This window comes from Bos indicus x Bos taurus, chromosome 26 (genome assembly GCF_003369695.1).
Source record: "Bos indicus x Bos taurus breed Angus x Brahman F1 hybrid chromosome 26, Bos_hybrid_MaternalHap_v2.0, whole genome shotgun sequence".
In the NCBI taxonomy this organism is placed as follows: domain Eukaryota; kingdom Metazoa; phylum Chordata; class Mammalia; order Artiodactyla; family Bovidae; genus Bos; species Bos indicus x Bos taurus.
In genome coordinates this window covers 42112748-42129589 of record NC_040101.1, presented here as the reverse complement: position 1 = coordinate 42129589, position 16842 = coordinate 42112748, and the positions used below count along the sequence as shown (strand labels likewise).

General features: G+C 41.1%; 1 long non-coding RNA gene across 1 annotated transcript; it reads left to right on the top strand.

Annotated features, from left to right (window-relative positions):
• Nucleotides 1–429: 429 nt before the first annotated feature.
• LOC113884192 lies at nucleotides 430–14484 on the top strand. Its single transcript, XR_003508816.1, has 2 exons — nucleotides 430–1417; nucleotides 14212–14484. It is a non-coding gene; the product is annotated as an uncharacterized LOC113884192 (long non-coding RNA).
• Nucleotides 14485–16842: the final 2358 nt, after the last annotated feature.

Below are 16842 nucleotides of genomic sequence, written 5' to 3'. Positions count from 1 at the left end.
GAGAATTTTGTGAAATAATGACTCCTGTGTAAAAGTGGATGAAGGACCAAACTCTAGGAGCCATGCTTTGAAAGGAACTGGGGTATCAACTTCAGATTCCACTTAATCAAAAGGTTCTGGGTCAAGTATGGGGTAGAGGATTTCACATGTTTTATCTGATTTAATCTTAGTTCCATATTTTAGCCATGTGTTGCCCCCTCCTTCATCAAACTCTTATTAATGAGTGTTAACATTTACCTTTTTTATATCACCAATCTTCTCTGGAAGTGCTAATGCATAGTTAAGGTGTGTGTGCTCAGTCACTGAGTCGTGTCCAACTCTTTGCCACTGTGGCCTGTCCTCTGTCAATGGGATTTTTCAGGCAAGAATACTGGAGTGCGTTGCCATTTCCTCCTCCAGGGGATCTTCCTGACCCAGGGATCAAACCCAGGTCTCCCACATCTCGTGCATTGGCAGGCAGTTTCTTTACCACTGAGCCATCTGGGAAGCCACATAGTTAAGGTAGCCAGAAGCAAAACCAGAGAAGCCTGTTGTAGTAGAAAGAACAGTGGAACTCCAAAGATGGCTATGTTTTAATTCCTAAAAGCCATTAGGTCATATGGCAAGGGGGAATTAAGGTAGCAGATAGAGCTGAGGTTATTAACAAATTGACCTTAAGAAAGAGAGTATACCCTGGATTATTCAGGTGGGCCCAATATAATCACAAGAGTTCTTAAATGTAGAAGAAGAAGGCAGAAGGGAAGGTCAGAGCGATGCAGTGTAATGAGAACTCAGCCAACTGCTGTTAGTTAGTTTTGAAGACGAAAGGGGGCCATGTTCCAAGGGATGCGGGCAGCCTTGAGAAGCTGGAAAGAACAGGCAAACAGATTCTCATATAGAGCCCTCGAAAGAGACTTCAGACCTCCTGACACCTTGATTTATCCCAGTGAAACCCATCTCAGACTTCCAGCATCCACAAAACTGTAAAATAATAAAGTTGAGTTGTTTTAAGCCACCAAGTGTGTGCTAATTTGTTATAGCAGCAATAGCAAACTAGTGTGATTGTTTATGGCCACAGTCTGAAAACAAAACTCACTACAGATGATCCAACAGATCAGGTGCATCAAAGGGGTGATGACGGATGAGTTCAGGATGGTCAACCTGATGGTGGCCTGGTCCTTACTGAACCTGATTGTGAAGATACAACGTGTACTAGCTGACCACAGCATTGGTGAAAGGTCATTCATTCTTGGCAGAGCAGAGGGAAAGGATGAGCAGCTCAAAGGAGCCTGAGAAACTACCAGAGATAGCGAGTGTGACTCCAGTCCTGGATCCAGGACTTGCTGTGACAAGCAATTACTATAATAGTTCAAACTTTGACTCCCTTGTTCTTTCTACAGCCCTCCTTCCTGTCTATGATTTCATCTCTACATGAGAGGTAAGGAATACCTCTCATTTTACGCTTACAGTTTTTCTTGTACATCATGTCTTTCTCCTATATGTAGCACACTTCAAAATTTTTTGAAACTAAAAATTTTAATAGGACATGTCTAGGTGTTCACTTTTTTCTTACCTTTCTTGTTTGGGTATATGATGGGCTCTTGAATTCCATGCACTGTGACACATCTTCATATCAGCAAAGTTTTCTGTTAATTAATTAATTTTTCATAATCTGTTTCTGTTAATTTATTGCTTATGGTTTTTTCTGCCATAAGCAAAAGGAATAATTTTTATCTGGAATTATTATCTAGTCTCTGCCCTACCTATTTATCACATTTTCACTCTCAGCATTTCCATTTTCCTTTTTTTTAATGTTGAGTAACCTTGAGAACACTCCCTCCCAGTGTTCTGAGAACCACAGAGTTAAGATAATAGATATCCAGGGGGGTGGCACTGCTGATTGGCCATTCTGAAGATAACAGTTCAACATTCTCTTTCGTGCATGGTGAGGGAAACAGATGCCACAGAGTGACATTTGATTGATATTTATAAAATCAAGGGGGTGAGAGCACAGTGAGAATAAATTCTGAATTTCCAGTCAGTGGATTTTTTAGGTAGAAAGAAGATGAAAACAATGAACAAATAAACAGATGAAAATCACACTACTCAGAAAAAAATAGGTTACTTCCCTATATTTTTTCTATTGCTTCCTTCTTCTCAAGCTAATTCTCCAAATCACTGCTTCAGTTTTCTTCTCTGTCGGTGTGTGACTAATTATGTGATTATATTTTAACTTTTTTTTTTTTAACAATAGTTCCATCTGATACAGTTTTTGATTTCTGATTCCATCTCAACTAGCTCCTTTAAAAAAATCAGTTTGTTATAACTATTTCATAGTTCATCTTTTATTTCAAACATCCATATTTTCCTTAATCTTATTCAGAGTGCAAAGCTGATGGTTTCTTAAAATCAATTAGCTCTCCTATAGAAATATTTTCCAAACACATGTTATTCTGAAAACCTCAAGGGCCAAATTCTCTATCATTTATGTTATATAATGTTTCATGGGCTTCCCCTACCACATTTTAAATATTGTTTATCCTTGAAAAGGGAGAACTATATTCAGCTCTGGTGAATGCCTGTAATCATGGGGCAACGGTGAGTGTTAGAATCCTCTGTTTGCATCTCAGATTGGAGGACTGGATGGGCAAGCCACCTAGCCCATCTTTGTTAGCCTGCGGGTTTCTTTTTATTCTAAATCCATTCACTCTAAAGGACAGATCCCCTGGTCCTTACAAGAGAGGACGTCTGACCTTCAGGATTGAGTTCTCTGCCCTCATGGGGGCAGTCATCTCTAGCAGTCTGTAGTTCTGCCTGTATTCACCTTCTCACTTTTCCCTACTTAGAACCCCTCTAAGGTGCATCCCCCTAGCTTCTCATTCCAGGCTTTGCTACGAAAACGTCCTTCCTGACATCTGGCAGATAGCTGGGGAGCACTCCTAGTTGGTAATGCCAGTTGGACTTTCATCTTCTTTGTGCTCATGAGTACTTTAATAGGAAACAGGAGAAGGATTACCAGGACTGCTTGGTTTCTGCTCTCTGGGAGCTCTGGTTGAGAATCAATGGAGTCTTTCCTGCTGGGCTTTCAGACACTTGCCCCTCTTGCTATTTTGCCTCGTCTCCCATATAGGAATCCTGTGCTTCAGCCTTCCTAGTTTCTTCGCTTCCTCTCTGAAGCACTACCCTCATTCATAGCCAGCCTCTTCCTAACAGTTTCACAAGATGGCTTCCGCAAAGCCAGCTCCAAGCTGGAGATTAGGGTGCAAACGGTTCCTAAAGGGAGCTTGAGGTCAACGCCTGTGGAAAGACACAGAGAAGCAAGATTAAACAGAAGCTGAACTTTCATTGGAGGCCTTGGGAGTCTTGGGGCTGGAATGGTCCTTTAGATATCCCACAATGGGAAAAGAGGGGCAGGATTTTATATCTCAAGCAAGAATTCGTCAGATGTCGACTGCCCTGGGAGAAGACATGACTGTGAGGAAGGCAGTTTCAATAGGGTTGACAGCTGAATACATCTTCCAGCAGCACGCCCAACATCTGAGGGAATAAACTACTCGTTCCTCAGAGGGATCTGGGTAGCATAGCCCATGGTCTACCTCAGGCAGTCAGTGGATAAGACGGCCCAATACCTTAGCCTCTTGAGTCTTAAGACACTGAATTGAAATACTAATAACACAGAGTGCCATCTTTCATTGGGTTGACTAAGGTAAAGGGCAAGATTATAAACTTCCTGCCATCAATTAGAGTAAGATGACAACCAGATGGCCTTAGATTAGAACCAGAATTGTTTAGAGTACTTCAAGCTAAAAAGATTTTTTTTTAAATTTGTGAGATATAATTGACATATGACATTTTATTGATTTCAGTTGTACAACATATGATTCCACATTTGTATATACTGCAAAATGATCACCACAGTTTAGTTTAACATCCATCACCTTACATAGTTAACAAAACCTTTTTTCTTTTGATGAGAAGTTTAAAGATATACCCTCATAGCAACATTCAAATATGAAATACAGTATTGTTAATTATATTTATATTATTATAACTATACATTTATTTTATTTACTAAAGATGGTTTATGACAATTGATAATGAAAATACAGAATAGTATTAGATAAATATAATCCTCTGCTGCTGCTGCTGCTGCTAAGTCACTTCAGTCCTGTCCGACTCTGGGCGACCCCATAGATGGCAGCCCACCAGGCTCCCCCGTCCCTGGGATTCTCCAGGCAAGAACACTGGAGTGGGTTGCTATTTCCTTCTCCAATGCATGAAAGTCAAAAGTGAAAGTGAAGTTGCTCAGTCGTGTCTGACTCTTCGTGACCCCATGGACTGCAGCCCACCAGGCTCCTCCGTCCATGGGATTTTCCAGGCAAGAGTACTAGTAGTGAGTAATTAAAACTAGGAGTTGTCTGTTTTGAGAGAAGACCAAGAATTAACACAAAGACTCCTGATTTTGTGAAGAGAATTTATGTTGTCTCTATAATTTTCCTTCTTGTAATACAAGAGCCTGAAACTAAAATGATCACAAGCTTTAAATACCTATGTAAGAGATTTTTGTTTCATTCAGCTGTGAAGCAAAACCCTCATTTATGTCCTATCACCTTATAGGTCAGCAAGGCCATGAGTAACTATGACTTAGAAACTTGATATATGCTTCCTCAGAGACAATTGATGACTAGAGATGGAAAAAAAATTGAATCAGTGGTTACAAACCACATGCATGCAGAGGAATGGGAGTGGAAGGGAAGTGCCTTTCATTTTCCAAGAGAAGCTAAAAATTCAGATTTCTGTGTGAAGTTTCCGGATTTTTTAGTGTAGGAGACTAATTCACCTTAAAAAAAAATTGTCGTGTGAGTCAAACAATAAATGTTATAAAGTGAAGTCAGGCCTGCGGGCTGCCTGACTGTAACCCGTGAGTTCATTTCGTCAGAATCCTTTTTGGTGAGGTCAATGAAAGTTGCGATACAAACAAAACAGCGCTGTCATTTATTGCAATCGCATTTCCTTCAAAAGCTGTGTTATAACGTTACATTGGCCCCAGAATATTGCTGTTTAAGTAGACAACCAACATCAAGAATGTCACTAATATACAGTAAGAGTATAACTATACATTCCTTTATATTTGGCAATAGTTCAGGTGAGGAAAAAATTTAAGGCTTTTGACCAAAGGCCATTATAAAACGTTTAGAGACTAAAAATCTAGTACCTTTTGCTCTTCCAAGTCAGTAGTGACATGGACAAATAGTATTTTGTATTATCAGTTTCTCCTCTTTCTATTGGAAATAACATTTCCCTATTTGTGTCTCAGTGGTAAAGAATCTACCTGCCAGTGCAGGAGACCTGGGTTTGATCCCTAGGTCAAGAAGATACTCTGGAGAAGGAAAAGGCAACCCACTCCAGTATTCTTGCTTGGGAAATCCGATGGACAGAGGAGCCTGGTGGGCTACAGTCCATGGCGTTTCCAAGAGTTGGACACGACTGAAGCAACTGAGCACACACACAGGCATTCTTGAGAACCACGCGTCCTTTTTCAGTTGTGTGATTCCTTTGGGAGCTGCCATGTTTTTGTCTTGTGTTGATTTCCTGCTCACTATTAACTGATCTAGTCCTGAGTGTCTGACCCAAGGCAGATGAATCAGAGCTTCCTGACAAAAGGAGTCAGGCCCTGTCTGATGGCAGGAACTTACAGGAGCCATGTGGAAGAAGTTTGTCTCTGATGAAAGAGACAAACACTCAGCTCACCTGCCAGGAAAAGCAGAGCAGGTGATAAGGAAAGAGAGAGGGGGTCTTGGCTGCATTTGTGACCCTGGCTCCAGTTGTTTCTGAGCCTACACTACTTTTAGTCTGATTGTTCACGGAAATATGCTCAACAGCACATGTCATTAGGTAGTATAGATCAAAACCACAATGAAATACCTCTTAACAAACACTGCTAAGTCACTTCAGTCGTGTCCGACTCTATGGGACCCCATAGACAGCAGCCCACCAGGCTCCCCCGTCCCTGGGATTCTCCAGGCAAGAACACTGGAGTGGGTTGCCATTGCCTTCTCCACAACGGACACTAAGTGGCTATAATAAAAAAGACAATAGCAAGTATAGGTGAGGATGTGCAGAAATTGAAACTCACATTATGGTAGGATTATAAGACGGTATGGTAATTTTGGAGAACAGTTTGGAAGTTTCTCAAAAAGCATCTTGAAAGTTGGAATGGTATGTCTGCACAAAACTTATACGTGAATGTTCATAGAAGCATTATTCATAATAGCCCCAAAGTGGAAACAACCTAAATATATCTAACAGCTGATAGACAAAGTGTGATAAATTCATACACAAGGGGCTTCCCTGGTAGCTCAGACGGTAAAAAATCTGCCTGCAGTGCAGGAGACCTGGGTTCAATCCCTGGGTCAGGAAGATCCCCTAGAGATGGGAATGGTTACCCACTCCAGTATCTTGCCTGGAGAATTCCATGGACAGAGGAGCCTGGTGGGCTACAGTCCATGGAGTCGTAAAGAGTTGGACACCGCTGAGCAACTAACACTTTCCCTTTCAGGTTCTCTATAAACAGAGAAAGAGTGATCCAGTAAGGGGTATTTTTTATTTTGCACACAGTCAGGAGAAAATCCTGGCCTGTGAGTGCAGCAGGAAGAAAAATATGACTGGAAGTACTTTCCTATGTGAATAAAACTGATTAGAAACTCTACTTGGAACTCTGAGGAACATTAGACCTGGGAAATCGGCTCTCTGAGGTTGATTTATTTTATGGCTATTTAATTGTCCCCAAGTTATCATCTCAGGTCAAACTGAGTATGAAAATACTGTATAAATGGCATAACTTGTGTTTCATTTTTGCGTAATTTTGGTGGAAGAAGTTGATTTTTTTTTTTTTAAATCCTTTTCCAACAGAAGATCATGTGTCCCAGACTCTGAGACGGAAAAATAGATGGCATCTCTCTGCAGGGCTAGGGAATGGCAAAGTCGAAATACTGAAAAGCCAGAGAAATGAGGAATCTGGCAATGGGTGATTTTTTTTTTCCATTATTTATATCTTGTAAGTTTTCAGAAATAAATTTTAACACACTGTGGTAAAGTGTGAGCATTTAATTCAGCATGAAAAGGAAGGCAAGTGAAGCAAAAATACGGGTGATGAATATGAAGGCTGAATTAATTAAGATGCTTTGGGATGAATTCACGTGGTAGAAACACATCTAATCTAATTTTAGCCAAAAGGGTGACTGAATGACTCAAGTAAGTAAGAGGTCCAGGAGTGATCGAGAGTCAGGCAAGGCTGATTCCAGGAGTTCAGACAATGTCACTAAGGCAAAGTCTTTTTCTCTTGACTCTCCTTTTTTTTTCCATTTCTTCTTCTCTAGTCCTATCTTTTATTGTGTTGACTGCATTTGCTTTTTTCCACATTTCCCACTTCTACTGTTTTATATATGTGTATGCATGTGTGCATGTAAGTGGTTACTTTATTTAAACACATAATTTAATCAAAATCTCTATTCTCCAAACAAAAAAAGACACTTGACTTACTTTTATTTCTCTCTACACTATTCTTTGGGTGTTCCTTGGAAGGATTGATGCTAAAGCTGAAAGTCCAATACTTTGGCCACTTCATGCGGAGAGTTGACTCATTGGAAAAGACTCTGATGCTGGGAGGGATTGGGGGCAGGAGGAGAAAGGGATGACAGAGGATGAGATGGCTGGATGGCATCACCGACTCGATGGATGTGAGTTTGAGTGAACTCCAGGAGTTGGTGGTGGACAGGGAGGCCTGGCATGCTGCGATTCATGGGGTCGCAAAGAGTCGGACACGACTGAGCGACTGAACTGAACTGAACACTATTCTTCCCAACTTCCATGTTACTACTCTCTGAAATTTTGGTCCCAGCTTGTTTTTAAACACATAATTTTTAAAACATTATTCATTTTGATTTCAGTTCAGTTCAGTCACTCAGTCGTGTCCGACTCTGTGACCCCATGAATCGCAGCATGCCAGGCCTCCCTGTCCATCACCAACTCCCAGAGTTCACTCAAGCTCACGTCCATCAAGTCGGTGATGCCATCCAGCCATCTCATCCTCTGTCGTCCCCTTCTCCTCCTGCCCCCAATCCCTCCCAGCATCAGAGTTTTCCAATGAGTCAACTCTTCGCATGAGGTGGCCAAAGTACTGGAGTTTCAGCTTTAGCATCAGTCCTTCCAAAGAAATCCCAGGGCTGACCTCCTTCACAATGGACTGGTTGGATCTCCTTGCAGTCCAAGGGACTCTCAAGAGTCTTCTCCAACACCACAGTTCAAAAGCATCAATTCTTCGGCGCTCAGCCTTCTTCACAGTCCAACTCTCACATTCATACATGACCACAGGAAAAACCATAGCCTTGACTAAACGGACCTTTGTTGCCAAAGTAATGTCTCTGCTTTTGAATATGCTATCTAGGTTGGTCATAACTTTCCTTCCAAAGAGTAAGCATCTTTTAATTTCATGGCTGCAATCACCATCTGCAGTGATCTTGGAGCCCCAAAAAATAAAGTCTGACACTGTTTCCACTGTTTCCCCATCTATTTCCCATGAAGTGATGGGACCAGATGCCGTGATCTTCGTTTTCTGAATGTTGAGCTTGAAGCCAACTTTTTCATTCTCCTCTTTCACTTTCATCAAGAGGCTTTTTAGTTCCTCTTCACTTTCTGCCATAAGGGTGGTGTCATCTGCATATCTGAGGTTATTGATATTGCTCCTGGCATTTTGATTCACTACTATATTTTTTGTTGATTTATTTGCTCACTGTGACTTTTTGCACCCTTCCTTTAGATTCACTTTTTTTTTTTTTCTTGCAAGAGTACACCCTAGTGTAGTTTTTTCAGTGAGAGTCTTTGGATAGTAAATTTTTCAAATATTTGTATGTGTTAAAATATCTATTTTGTCTTTCCACTTGGCTAGATATAGAATTCTGAGTCCAAAATTATTTTCCTTTAGCATATTGACTGATGATCTCCAGTGTTGTTGATAATTTCATTGCCATTCCTTTCTTGTATTATTATGTCTTTTCCCTCTGATAGCTTTTAGAATGTTCACTTTATCTCTGATGCTCTGGAATTTTACATGATATGCCTACAGGTGTGTGTTATTATTATTATCCTATGGCACCCCACTCCAGTACTCTTGCCTGGGAAATCCCATAGATGGAGGAGCCTGGTAGGCTGCAGTCCATGGGGTCGCTGAGAGTCGGACACAACTGAGTGACTTCACTTTCACTTTTCACTTTCATGCACTGGAGAAAGAAATGGCAACCCACTCCAGTGTTCTTGCCTGGAGAATCCCAGGGATGGGGGAGCCTGGTGGGCTGCCGTCTATGGGGTCACACAGAGTGGGACACGACTGAAGCGACTTAGCAGTAGCATACACTTGATAGGAATTTTCTATTTGAGAGCTCATTTCTTCCCCTTTAGCTTTGGGTTGTTCTTCCTAGTATCTCTTCAATGTTATCTTTTCACTATTTCTTCTATTCTCTGCTTCTGACACTGTACTAAATATATAGATGTGTTCTCTCTGAACTTTTCTTTAACTTTTCATTCTCTTTATCTTTTTGAACTTCATTCTGGGAGATAAACTTAGTTTGACCTTCCAGTTTACCCATTCATTCTTCAGCAGTAAGGAAGCTGATATGAAGCTCATCTATTCAATTTTTATCTCCATACTATATTTGCATTTTAACATTCCTAGTTGATCCTAGTTCTAGCATGTCCTAGTTTCAAACTTTCTCTTGTTTCGTGGATTTTATTCCCATCTAAATTTGTTTCCTTGAGGATTTTGAGGATATCCTCACTGGGGAGTTCCTCCTTCCAGTATTCATTGATACTAAACAATAAAAGCACATTTATGAATAGATTACATTGAAATAAATGTCTCAAGAACTAGAAGCTTCTAAGGGATGGAGAACCAAGAATATTCTCTTCTCTCTTTCTATTTTACATCTTCTCAAAAGATAGCATTTGGAAATGAAATGGATTTATAAAATGCGTTTGACCCATTTAGAAATACTTGTAAGAAATTATATTCCTCCAGAGAAAAACTAGGAAGTTATTTTTTTTTTCTCTTCCCTTTCCAATCTTGATAAAAAGTGCTAAGGACACATAAATCAAGATCAAAACTTTGCTTCATCAAAAGCTTGCAAATGAAATATAGCAAGGCAGTCTAAGACAACAAACACAGAGAATCAAAATGTCCAGGACTCTTGGCATCCTTATGTTTGCTCTGAAGCTTAAAGGGTGACACAAAACCAGTTGCAAGAAGTGAGAGTGAACTATGTCTTTAACATTTGGAATCTGAGATCAATAATCAGGTAAAATTGTAATTGGATTTGGAAGAGATTTAGCTTCTCCTCCCTTAATGATCCTATTTTGAAACCTGAACTTTGCTGGGAGGGCTAAGTAATTTGAGTTTCTTAAGGCTACACTGAGAAGCCTTGAGTTTTGCTTAATTGTTTCTAAATATGGAAGAAAACAAAACATGGAAAGACTGGTGTTGATCAGGTGGAGTGAACATTTAGACCTGCTAACCTGGAAACCGGAGAAGACAATGGCACCCCACTCCAGTACTCTTGCCTGGAGAATCCCATGGACGGAGGAGCCTGGTGGGCTGCAGTCCATGGGGTCGCACAGTCGGACACGACTGAAGCAACTTAGCAGTAGCAGCAGCAGCAGTGATTTCAAAATTCCATTTTGTTAGAAAATACCTTGTATAGTAAAAATCATGGGACTGTGTTAAATATATTTCTACTTTTCATCTATTTAAATGAACCACTGTCCTCTACAACTACTGGCTTTAGGCACCAGATTAAAACACAGCTTTTCAAAAATTTATTTCAAAGCCTGAGAAAATCAAACACACCCATTACTGAAATCTGTCCTTCTAGTCCATGAAATGAATTGCTTCATTGAAACCTAGTTGTTTCTACCAAATCCCCTTGTTATACGTTGGCTCTACATGGATAGACAGTTTTAGAATTTTCCAAAAGTGATCACAGAGCTGACTCAAGCTTTCTGAATCTGTACCACTGTGGTTTGGCTCACAAACCTGAAGTTACTCCAGTCTTCACTAGAACCATAAGTCTTGCCCTTGGCAGATTAAATATTCAATTCAATTTTTCAGATATGTGCTAAATAAAGAAGGGAGAAAGATGGTAGGAATAATCACGGCCCAAGATCCACAGTTATCACTCACAACACCTTGTTAAAACAGAATCTCCTTCTGATTTTGGCAAAGTGATGGACTGTGCTAATGCCCAATTTAAAAAAAAAATTCTGTTGCCAGATAAATTTCCTAATTAACATTTGATAGTATAGTTCTCATACTATCTAAATATTTGCCTCTCTAGGTAGAGAGGGGCCTCATTATTTTTAAAACAAATAAGCAAACAAATAAATAAATAAACCGATGGGATTACCATGAGAATCTCAATAAGCACTAATGTGTGAGCACAGTGCTAGGTACTTATTAAGCACATAATAATTGGTTAAATACCAGTGCAGTGCCTTAGGCTTTATTTATAGGTGGTATCAATTAGCTATTACTGTATAAAAACTCTCTGAAAACTCAGTGGGTTAAAACAATGACCATTTATTTTTGCTCAGGGGGTTGTTAATCATCTGAATGGTTCTTCCGGTTGCGGATGGACTCACTCATGCATTTGTAGACGTGTAGGCAGCTTTTCTGATTTTTGGACTGGCTTATTCATAGGCTGAGTGTCAGTGGCGTTCTGGTCTAAGATGGGCCTGGCTGGAATCCATCAGTTCTGCTCCATGGGGCCTCACATCCTACAGGAGGTTAGCCTGGGCTTGTTCTCATGGCAGTCACAGGGCCACAGGAGGTCGATCAGAAGCAAGCATAGCCGTTTGAGGCCTAACCTTTGAACAGACGCTTCACTGCTTTGACCACATTCTGTTGTCCAAAGCAAATCACAAAGCCAATCCATTCCATAGTCAATAATGGGGAAACAGACTCCATCTTTTAGTGGGAGGAGTGACCAAGTCACATTGCAGAATTACATGAATACATGGAAAGATAGATAATTGAAGCCAGTTTTGCAATTAGGCTGCTAAATAGATTTTCAGTTAATGTGAGAGAATATGTAAAAGGAAGGGATTTCACTTATACATATTTCACTGCTGGATAATGTTATCTACATTTAGGGTTTCCATTTCCTCTAAATTCTGGGTTTGAAGTTTGGGTCTTTGATTCTTTGGTGATGTGCCGTAGAAATTGCAGGTAACAGGCAAAAAAAAAAAAAGAAAGTAAAGAGAGAAAAAAAATATAGGCTAGCTCACAGACTCTAAGGATAAGCTTCAGCAAGGACAGGGACCCTGGATCACTCAACATTTAGACAGCAAGAATTAATCTGTTCAGGGCACTGCCTTAGGAGTCAGCTTTCCTGGAGAGAAAGTCCAACTGGCCTCTGGGTTAGTTGCCCAGACCTTGGTCATAGGAGGGTCAGGTACCTTGATTCTAAAGTGGTAGCAAGAATACAGGCTAAGAGTCTGGACAGTTCTCTAAGATAACACGGAATTCACTACCAGATGAAGGGAATTCAGGGCAGGCAGATACAGCAGTGTTCTCTAGAAAGTTTAAACAGCTTGACCCTAGAAAAGAAGATCCATAGTGGTTAAATTCCCACCAGTGAGGGCATGGAGAAGTCAACTGTCATGTCCTTTCTTATCACTCTTCCCAGCAAGTAAAATTTAGAAAGCAGCTAGAGGCAAAAGATGCAGATTATCCAGATAGAGAAAGTAAATTAGAGCTGTCTTTCCTCTACCCATTCAAATGCAAGTGACAGTTTACTTCTTTAATTAATTCTTCATCTGCCCTGGCTTGATCAAAGCGTAGTCTACAGATTATTGTTAAGCCTTTACTCTGCTTCAGAGAATGTGGGAAATGTGTGGACAAAAAGAGAAGATACATTTTTCAGAGTTATAGAAGTTCGGAATGCTTCTGGCCACTGTGACTTTACTCATGGGATGTTTATTGTTACTGAGCAGCAAGTCCTAAAGTAGTGGTTCCGGAGTGGGTCCAGAAACTCAACAGAGTCTTCCAAGGACCCGGTGCTCAGCGTAGCTGCAATGTGTCCTCAGAGCTACAAGATGGCTGCTGCGTCTTCCAGCACTATATTCTCACAGGACAGCATCTCTAGCAGAAGGGAGCGAGGAAAGAGCAAGAGAAACACTTTTGCTTTGCTCACTTCCTTTTACCCAATACCCTTTGGTGTTATGCTTTAACGCTCTTACATGTTACTGGCCAGGACGTGACCATCCTTAACCTAATCACTCTAGAAGGGAAATGAGATCACCACAATGGGCTTAGACCAATTTTAGTTCAAACTCTCAAGTTTGGCATATTGCCTCTGGCACCAATGGTGCCTCCACTCACATTTACTTGGCTTTGTCCCTCATTGGGTCAGGGTTCATGGGGCACGGGACCTAGGTAGTTGCACAGGACATCTCGTTTAGAAGGGCTTGGTTTAGTGCTCTTCTGTAGGTGTCTTGAAATTCTCAATAATTTTTAAACAAAGAAGCCAGCCTTTTCATTTTGCCCTGGAATCCCACAAATTATCTAGCCAGTCCTGGCTGGGATGGGCATTCCACACAGGCCTTGACTCAGTTCTCCCCAGTAATCCTTGGTACAGGAAGGCACCCATTCAGTTCAATCAGTCGCTCAGTCATGTCAGACTCTTTGTGACCCCATGAACCGCAGCACGCCAGGCCTCCCTGTCCATCACCAACTCCCGGAGTCCACCTAAACCCATGTCCATTGATTCAGTGATGCCATCCAACCATCTCATCCTCTGTTGTCCCCTTCTCCTCCTGCCCTCAATCTTTCCCAGCATCAAGGTATTTTCAAATGAGTCAGCTCTTTGCATCAGGTATCCAAAGTATTGGAGTTTCAGCTTCAACATCAGTCCTTCTAATGAACACCCAGGAAGGCACCCATGGGTGTACTCAATAGGCTGATGGAGGGACTCCCCTGGTGGTCCAGTGGCTAAGACTCCAAGCTCCCAATGCAGGGGTCTGAATTGAATCCCTGGTCAGGGAAGTAGACCCCACATGCTGCAACTAAGAGTTCATATGTCTCAACTAAAGACCCTGTGTGCCACAACAAAGATTGAGGATGCCCTGTGCTATAACTAAGACCCTCTGCAGCTGATAAATAAATCAGTATTTTTTTAAAAATAGGCTGGCAGACATGGATAACTTGGAAGCGTGGTGGACTAACACAAACCCTAACCACTGCAACACAGGACTGACAGAGAAGTGACGGTGCGTCTCATCCTTCGGGGCATTGTGCATGCTTCGTAGAAGGTCCAGGTGGAATCCACCTCCATTGTCCACAGCAGTGACCTTGATAACATACTCTTCAATTGGCCTGTCTTCCTTTTCTGCCCAACTCTCATCAGACCCTCATTCCTAGTCCCTGGAATCACCTTCCAAATAAATATGTGCAACGTGCACCCTAGTCTTGTCTCAGGCTCTGCCTTGAAGAGAATCCAAGCTCAAATACCATTCAAAAAAAAATTATGGTTTCCTGTCAAGAAGTGTACATGACTGTCTATTGGTTAAGCAACATTAACAATGTCACAATAGTGCTTGTGGGATAGTAAGGAGGAACCACCAGATCCTGTCCCCCTGACTTGCACAAAAGAAATCTAACACTTGTTGAGTACCTACTCTGTGTCAGATACGGTGCTGCTTTTGGATGTATTTTCTTATTTCAGCTGCACAACAGCCACACGCAGCAGTGGTCCTCACCTCCATTTTACAGGTAAGAATACCAAGGATAAGAGAAGTCGAGTGGTTCTCCAAGGTCAATAGGTGGAAGACCAGAAATTCGAACACAAGTTACCCGAGCAGTCTTCCCACAGTGTGGCCCTACTGAAAGAAAAGACACGTGCTTTATAGGCCAACTAGCTGGCAATGTGGGAAGATGGGTGCAGCCATGCTCTGAGGTTTGTGATCACTCATAAAGTACAAAGCACTTCCTGAAGAACAGCTAGTGGGCAGGAATGCTAGCAGAGGAGCAGACTTTCCTCTCAGTTTCTGGTGCTTCTTTAAAAGTGTTCACAGCAGTGTTTCAGGAACAGACGGTGGTGGCCAGCACATTGCTCAGGCGTTTTCTTTAGACCAATAACAACCTGGCAACTGTATTTTCCAAGCCTGGCTAGACAGATCATTCTATTTTGCTTTGTCACTTCCAAGGCAGTTTTCTGCTCCTTCACAGACTCGGGGTTGTGTAGCAGACTACCTTTATAGAGTGCTCTGGATAATGAGGTCAGGCGAACATTTGAAGAGACAGATCACAGACTACAGGGATACCACTGTCTTTTTCCAGGGCAAGCAGAGAAAAGAAGTCGGACGCTGGCCCAGACAGCGTCTGCGGTACCCGCTGAATCAGTAAAGCTTGCCAATGCCTGGCTAGCAGTCAGGGACATGAGTGAAGAAAGAACTGTAATGTTATTATTCTCCAAGAATGTATTTTTGGTACACAGTATATAAGGTGTGACCCTCTTCTGTGGTGCAACACAGAATGGAAATTTGCTTAATACCAAATTACCACCATATGATGAAGAATTGAAATGACTTGAAATGATAATTTCAGAGAACTTTCCAATAGAGACTTTCAGATTAGTTTTTATTTTAATCATATATAAAAATTCCTTTGGTATTCTGAATATAAACTAAAATTTGATATGTCAGTACCTCTTGCTGATTTTCTTACATCCATTTCCCTGGGTTTTTGGTTTTTTTTTTTTTTTTTCCTGTCATCTGACAAGATGCCAAAGCAGTGATCTATAATTTTGTTGATTGTGCCCCACATCAATAAAAACTTTGTGCATTAATATCCAACATATGGGAGGGGGGATTAGGGGAGGGTGGGATGGAATTGGGAGAGTAGCACTGGCATACATACACCACCATGTGTGAAATAGCTAGCTAGTGGGAAGCTGCTCTATAGCTCAGGGAGCTCAGCTTGCTGCTCTCTGGTGACCTAGAGGGGTGGGATGGGGGCTCAAGAGGGACGGTGGGTATATGTATACACATAGCTGATTCAGTTTGTTGTACAGCAGATATGAATACATCATAAAGCAATGGTACTCCAATAAAAAAATCCAATATGTGTATATTTACAATTTAGAAATTTTATCTTTATACTCCTGCACTACTATTTTATGTACTCTATGAAATAGGCCAGAATTAAAATTTAAAGGGTAAGATAAAGATTAAACTATTTTAAAGGTATTTTTAAATTACATTTTACTTAGTACAGGCCTTCCCTTGTGGTACAGTGGATAGGAATCCACCTGCCAATGCAGGGAACACAGTTTCAGTCCCTGGTCTGGAAAGATCCCACGTGCCATGGAGAAGCTCAGCGCCTGCACCACGACCACTGAGCTCATATGCTGCAGCTGCTGAGGCCTGTGGGCAAGAGCCTGTGCTGCACAGCAAGAGAAGCCGCTGCAATGAGGAGTCCACGCACTGTCCGAAGAGTAAACCCCACTCGCCACAGCTAGAGAAAGCCCTTGCAAAGCAACAACGACCTGGTGCAGTCAAAAAACAAAATAAAAATAAGTAATTTTAAAAATTTAGTAACGGTCAAAAAAGCCAAACTGTTTTTGCTAAAAAGCAGTATGATTAAATATACTTCTTTCTTTTTAAAAAAAAAGCAGTTTGTCACTCTGTGATACTGCAGTTCAAAGTTTTGGATTAGTCCAGTTTATTATTAATACAGTATTTGTATTTTTTAAATCTTAAAAAAATTGAGATATAATTCACATATCATAAAATTCACCCTTTTAATGTATACAATTC